Genomic DNA, 7,346 nt, shown 5'->3' with positions numbered 1-7,346 from the left:
GATCTTTTTAAAGCTCCTTCTGCTGGTTTAATGAACAATTACTGTCTCCAGTGTGGGATACTATGTTGCCTTGTAAAAAGATGAAGTAGGTTTAACCTCTGCAATGGGAAACAATGTCCGATTATGTTAGTCTATGAAATAGCAAAGCGGGAATGGTATGTGCAACAAAACGGGGATAAATAGCTACAAGTTTGCTTACATATGTGAACTGTAGACAGTGTCTCAGGGAGGGAAGGGAAATGGATGAGAGGAACTGCGCCAGGAAGAGAAGTGAGGGCTCTGGGCCAGGGGTTAGAGGGAGAATGAGTTCTCTCAGTCTGAAGTCTTGTTCTGGGGTAAGTTTTTCATCTTGATAAGCATACTGTTCACTTAATATAAACAGGTTCACTCCTAACTTCCTTCAGCGAACATTGTCAGGCACCGTGTGCCAGGTTCTGTTCTAGATGCTGGAGACACAGCAGACACTGCACTTGTGGAACTGATATTCAAGAAAGGGAACCAAGGTAACCAGACAAGAAATTAAGATGAATGAGGAAAATTCTTAGAATGTCAGAAGAAGGATTCTGGAGAAAAATACAGCAGGAAAGAGCGGGTGGGAGTGGTCTGTAGGGCCTGGAGGCAGGACCTAAAATTTTAGATAGAGGTATCAGAGAAGGTCATCCTGAGGTGACGTGAGAACCAAGGGAGGGAGAGGGAGCATCATAGCCCGTTTCAGGCAGAGGGCAGCCAGTGCAAAGGCCCTGGGGTAGGATCATATCTGATGTGTTTGAAGAGCAGTGAGGAAGCCTTTGTGGCTGGAGTGGAGAGATCAAGAGTTAAAATGGGAAGAGGTGATGGCAGAAAGGAGTTAGGGGCAGAATGTACAGAGCCTTGTGGGCCATAGGGAGGACTTGGACTTTTATTCTGTGAGAGATGAGAACCACTGAGTGTTCTGAACAGAGGAGGGACCTGACTGACTCAGGGACCCGACTGACCCCGGCTTCTGGGGGCCTACAATGGCAAAAACCAAGAGATCAGGACAGAGGCAATAGCACTAGTTGAGGGGCATGAAACACCCGGTATCAAGGTGCTAAATAAATGAACACATTTACAAAACGGAGCTAATGACAGAGTTTGGACTCTCAGCCAGATTCTAGAACCCTTGGCTCAGTTCCAGTCCCAGCTCCATTCTTCTTTGTTCTGTACCGTCTTTACCTTTTGTATGTCTGTACCTTTCTTATCTATACCTTTCATATACCTGAGCCTCAGTTTCTGTATCCATAAAATGGGGTTAGCACTTAGCACAGAGCTTGGTCCATGGTAGATGCTCAGTTAATCAGAATTTTTCATCAGGCATAGAGTTCAAGAGCATGGTGTCAGGAACGGAGTTCAAATCCCAGCTCCTGATGGCTCTGTGATTTAGGCAAGTCATGAAGCATTTCTGTACCTCAGTTTCTACACTGGGCCATCTGCCCTCAGAGCTTTGTTAGGATGACATGAGTTTCTAGAAGTAAATGTCTGGTTGGTGCCTGGCACACAGTAGGCGCATTATGACCATTAGAGTCACTTCCAGCTTTCCCACCCAGATGCTGTCCCCAAAACTTTTTTTTCAAAAAGATTCATCTGGGCAGCTGGGATGCCCATTCCTTAGACATATAATTCTGGGAAGGCAGGGGGTTGGGGGTGGCGAGCCAGCCTGGCTGGGTGATTAAGACCTTGAGCTGCTGCAGGCCTTGGAGACTTGGCCAGTATCCGGAAGCCGTGTGGGCTGGGTGGCACTTGATGTCCTGGCACCATCATTGTGACTAGGCAGCCTGTGTTAGTTCCCTTATCTCCTATGCCCACTGTACCAAGCAGGCTGGCTATCATGCCAGCAAAGCCAGGACCCAAGAGCCGCCTCTCCACCCCTGCCCACAGCCTGGCCGATGGCCCAGCTTTCCTACGCCTTTTCCCCAACCACTGTCAAATCTTTAGCTCTACCTCTTCAGGTATCTGTCAAAGAAAAGGTCTGGGTTGGAGCCAGAGGGGCCTGGTTTTGATTCACAGCTTCGTCCCTTACCAGCTATGCGGTCTGAGCAAGCAGCTCAGTTTGCCCTCTCTGTCAAATGAGACCACGCTCCTGGTTAGTGTTTGTTGAAGCCTTGTACCCGAGACTTGTACTAAGTGATTTTTGAGCATCGAGTCCTGGCAACACCTACGAAGCAAATGCGAGTATTAGTCCCATTCTCCAGACAGGAAAACGGCAGCCTGGAGAGGATAAAGGCTTGTTGGTTTCCCCACCTGTATTGCAGGGGAATGAATGACATGATTGTTACATGATTGTTCCGCTTGTTACAAGGAGAGCACATGAAACATGCTGGCGCAGACTCGGGCTCAGTACGTGTTTTTGGTTCATGGCCTAGAGACCAGGAGGCAGCAAATTCCATAATAGGCCAGAGAATAAAAATTTTCAGCTTTGTGGGCCATGTACAGTCTCTATTGCTGCTGCTCAAGCCTGCCATTGTAGTGTGAAAACCACTAGAAGTTTGAAAACAAGCATGGCAGTGTACCACGAAAACTTGATTGATGGCCACTGACATTTGAATTCCACATAATTTTCACGTGACAAAATAGTCTTCCTCTTTTGATGTTTTGCAGCCATTTAAAAATGTGAAGACCACTTATGGCTTTAGGTCATATGAAAACAAGCCAGTGGGTGGGTTTGACTCACTGGTGGCATTTGTCCCAGTTGGTAAAAACACTTTAGGCGTTAGGCAAAATAATGGTTCCCCTTCCCCAAAGATGTCCTCATCCTAATTTCTGGAACCTGTGACTGTGTTACATTACATGGCAAAAGGGCAAAAGGGAATTCGGAGAAGGGAATAAATTAAGGATTTTGAGATGGGGAGATTATCCTGGATTATCTCGGTGGGCCAAGGACAATGGCCCTTATTAAGGAAAGAGAGAGGCTAGGAGGAGCCAGAGAAGGAGGCAGTGGCAGTGGACACAGATGTGGGCTTCATGGGAATGCCAGTTTTGAGGAAAAGGAAGAGGCCATGAGCCAAGGAAAAAGGGCACCTTCTAGAAGCTGGGATAGGCAGGGGGAAAGGATCTACAGAAGGAATGCAGCCCTGCCTACACCTTTATTTTAGCCTGGCATGATGCACTTTGGACGTCTGACCTCTAGAGCCTGAAGATAATCGATTTGTATTGTTTTAAGCCACCAAGTTTGTGGGGACTTGTTACAGCAGTCATAGGAAACTCATACAGATGCTAACTCGGCTCTGCTGCTCACCATCTTTGTGGGTACCTGCACATTATTTCTCTCTGAGGCCCAGTTTCAGCATCTGTCAAATGGGGGTATAATGATAGGATCAGCCTCACAAAGTCATTATAAGGATAAACTGAGTTCATCTGTGTAACGTTTTAGAAGCGTGCCCACCACATGGCAAACAGCTCAGTAAATGGAGGCATTGGGGCATTTGTAATTTTCTTATTACCTTGCAGCATTGTTACAAAGATTCAGCAAGTTCCCATACCGCAGAGTTTGGATCAGTCTCATTATCGGAAAACATCAGTATTCGCCTCGCTCCTCCCTCCATCCCCACCCACTAATGGTAGTGAGAACTAGTGGAACCCATCAGATGTCAGTACCAACATTCCCGCGTGTATGGCACTAGGCCAAGCCCCACCAGGCCCCGAGTCAAGCCTATGCCAGGTGCCCCTGTCTGCATCTTTAGTTCCATCCTACAGAGGAATAACTCAAGTTTACACAGCAAGGACGTGGCTCAGCTGTCCCATAGGCAGCCGTTTTTCTGAGAGCCATCCATCTGTGACCTTCCCACACACGCCTGGTCATGCTCCTGCTCAAACACCCTTAGAGGTTCCCACTCACTCACCAAACCTGGAGTAGGGACCACCTACGTGTTGCTAGGTGACTGGGCTAGCTGCTTTCCTTCCTTGAGCTTTGGTTTCCTCTGCTGTAAAATGGGTTGATGACAAGACCTCTAGTGTGGTGAAGAGCAGGGAGCCAGTGTCTGAAAGGTCCTCTGTTAGCACCAGCCATTATGTGGCTGCTCCCACTTTGCCCGTCTGGCTCCTATTCAGCTGACACAAAAAACTTTCAGCTCTCCCTTACCTCTCCTCCCGCCTTACAGGTCTCACCTCTCAGATGGTAGAAATATGCTCTTGTGTTTCCCCTTCATGCTTGTAATCGTTTTGAGTTTTTATATATTTGCATGACTAATCCATGTGGAATTGTTTTGCTATGTATAGAGGGGGATGGAATTAACTTAATTTTCTTCCAAATGCACAGCCACGCCTCCTGACCGATTTGTCCTTTCCCTGCCAAATAGAAATTCCACATTTGTCACGTATTAAATTCTTTTATGTATATAATTCACAAATTATTTTTTAAATGTGCACACCTGGAAAACTCTAAGCTGCATTTTAATTTTTAATCTTAGCTTCACAGTTAACCCTTAAACCACATGGGGGTTAGAGGTGCTGAGCCTCTCTGCAGTTTAAAATCTGTGTATAACTTTTGACTCCCCCAAAAACTTTTCTAATAGACTACTGTTGACAGGAAGCCTTACCAATAACAAGCAGTCAAATAACACATGTTTTGTATGTTATGTATATTATATGCTGTATTCTTCAATAAAGGAAGCTGGAAAAAAGTGTTAAAGAAAATCACAAGGAAGAGAAAATGCATTTACAGTGCTGTACATATTTATCGAGAAATATCTGCGTATCACTGGACCCGCGCAGTTCAAACCTGTGTTGTTCAGGGGTCAATTGTATAGACATGGATTATACATTACAGTTATTCACTTAACAAACTTTTCTTGAGTGCTTGTTCTATGCCAGGCACTGGGGACACAGCCACTTTCAAAACATATAAATCCCTGCCTGTGGATATGTGGGCAGACAACCATCAATGTGGAAATGTGTGACTGTCGACAGGTGGTGATATGGAACGAAATAAGGTGATGGGACCTCGGAGGGGACCATTTTAGAATGGTGGGAGAAAGCCTCTCCTGGGAGGTGTTGTTTGAGCAGGGGCCTGAAAGAGGTGGAGCCACGTGGATATCTTGGGAGAGAACTTTCTAGGCAGAGGAAGCAAGTGCACAGGTCCTGAGACGAGACCATGCCTGGGGAGTTTTTCGTGTAACCAGGAGGCCAGTGAGGCTGGGCTGGAATGAGCGAAAGGGAGAGAGGGAGGAGGTGAGGGCGGTGAGGGGAGAGGGCAGAGCAGGCCTGGCCTGTGGGCCATGGTGAAGAGTTGGGCTTCTCCTCTGAGTGAGGTAGGAGCCATGGAAGGTTCTGGGCAGAGGAGAGACGTACCCTGACTCAGGCGTTGACAGGCTCCTCTGGCCACAGTGGAAGGAACAGACAGTGTGGGGTAAGGATGTGGCCTGGGAGACCAGGGTGGAGACACCTGCACTGGTCCAGGCAGGAGATGTGACAAGGGTGAGGAATGGCTGGATTCTGGGTAGATTCTGAATGCAGGGCTGATGTTGAGCAGAGAGGCGTCCCAGATTTCTGGCCTGAGTGCTCTGGACAATGGAGCTGCCATTTCTGAGTCGAGGCAGGTTGGGGGACAATCAGGGAGGGACTCGGCTGGCAGTGCTGAGTGTGAGATGCTCATGAAAACCCCTTGTGGGGCACTGGGAGGCAGGTGTCACAGGGGCATGCAGCTCAGGAGGCCAGTCCCTCCCCAGGGACTGACATTTGGGAATCATCGGGACGGACCTGGCCGGCCGTTGAAGTCCTGAGTCTGCAGGAGTATCCCCAAGGGACCTAGTGTATCTGGGAAGAGAAGAAGCTGTGGCCTGGGCACTGCTCAGAATGGGTGGGGTGGGACTAGCTGGCCTTTGAGCTGGCAGGGACTTAGGAACCGCAAGATTTCTTTGGGAGGCTTGGTCATTCAAGGGCATGGCTTGGGCCCTCAGGCCTCGCCTGTTTGCTGAAGCCTGTGGGCCAGGGTCAGGTGGGGTGATCAGAGAGGTATGGGGGTGGAGGGTAGGGGACGTTGCTTGGCTCTGAGGCAGCAGCTGTAATTATTGAGTACCAACTGTATTTGACCACACTGTATAATTCCATGCTAACTGTATGCCCAATAAATATATATTCCCACTGACCATACCCCCATGCCAGATGGATGCAGTTAACTATACTGTATACAACTGGCCCCAATGGCTGCTGGGAGATACAGTGAAATTAAAGGAGTATATTACAGTTTACATGGGGGTGGACGATTGGTATGGGGGGTACAGCCAGCTGACTCTGTACCCTCTACTGATTGTATACCCCCACGTTGGCTATGCAACTTCGTGCGTGCTGTATACCTCCCACCAGCTGTATACCTCCACTCCTACTGTATATCCCACACTGCAAACACCCCCATGGCAATTGTCTACCTCCATGTCTGCTATATGACTCCACACTGACTGTGCCCCATGATGGCGGTACCCTTGTACCTACTACATATCCCTACATTGGTTGAACACTCCTACACTGAACAATATTACCATATTGTGCATTTCAACTGTAAACCCCACACCAACCGTATACCTCCTGGCATCCCATGCCTGGTCTTTGACCGGTTTTGGTTTTATGCTTTAGCCCTATTTCACAGTTAAGGAAACAGGCTCTGGGAAGGCAAGGCACTGGCCTAAGTAAGTGTCTTCTGGCTCAGTGGGGCAGAAGGAACATTGGAATCCAGGGCCACGCAGTAGGATGTCGGCTCCAGGAGGACAGACCCATCAGATTGGGTCTCTGATTTGTTACTGTACCTGGTGCCCGTCTCAGGGCCTGCTCCCAGGAGGCACTCAATAAATACTTCTACAAAACAATACCTTCAGGATTTACAATTGTGAGGGTGCAGGGGTGATAAGCTCAGGTGTGTGGCCTTGGGGGCCACAAAAGAACCTGCTGGGGGCAGTGCCAGGCAGGGATGTGGCGCCAGTGGCGCTGCCAGCCCCAGTTTGCCAGTTTTCAAGAGGCTGGCCATGTGGATTTTTATACAGGCTCTCCTAATGTTTAACTGTTGGCATTTAATTTTTTTAAAATGCAGCTCAAAATAAAAAACATCCATCGGTTTGAGAATTTTTAAGCTTGAATACTCCACAGTTGGGTGTTTGGGTCAGCCGTCTGCCGGTTTTGCGGCGCCCCGCTAGAAATTGCTCTCCCTGTCCCTCAGTTTCCCTACTTAGAGAATGGGGCGATATCAGGCGCCCTTTCGGGGTTGGGAAGCGTGCTAGGCGGTGTGGCCCCGGGCGTGGAGGGAGCGGGCCAAGCGCGGGCGCGAAGGCACTGCGTTCCGTGGGTGGGGGCTGGGCAGGGGGCGGAGAGGGCTAAATCCGGCGGGCGGGTGAGTGGCGGGA

At 48.8% G+C, this 7,346-nt stretch overlaps 1 protein-coding gene across 1 annotated transcript in view; it reads left to right on the top strand.

Moving 5' to 3' along the window:
- SLC44A2 (solute carrier family 44 member 2) overlaps window positions 1-7,346 on the top strand; it is a 29,208-nt gene that overhangs the window by 4,364 nt on the left and 17,498 nt on the right. The window lies entirely within an intron of this gene.

This window comes from Pteropus alecto, unplaced genomic scaffold (assembly GCF_000325575.1).
Source record: "Pteropus alecto unplaced genomic scaffold, ASM32557v1 scaffold761, whole genome shotgun sequence".
Classification (NCBI taxonomy): Eukaryota; Metazoa; Chordata; class Mammalia; order Chiroptera; family Pteropodidae; genus Pteropus; species Pteropus alecto.
This window is presented reverse-complemented; position numbering and strand designations above follow the sequence as displayed.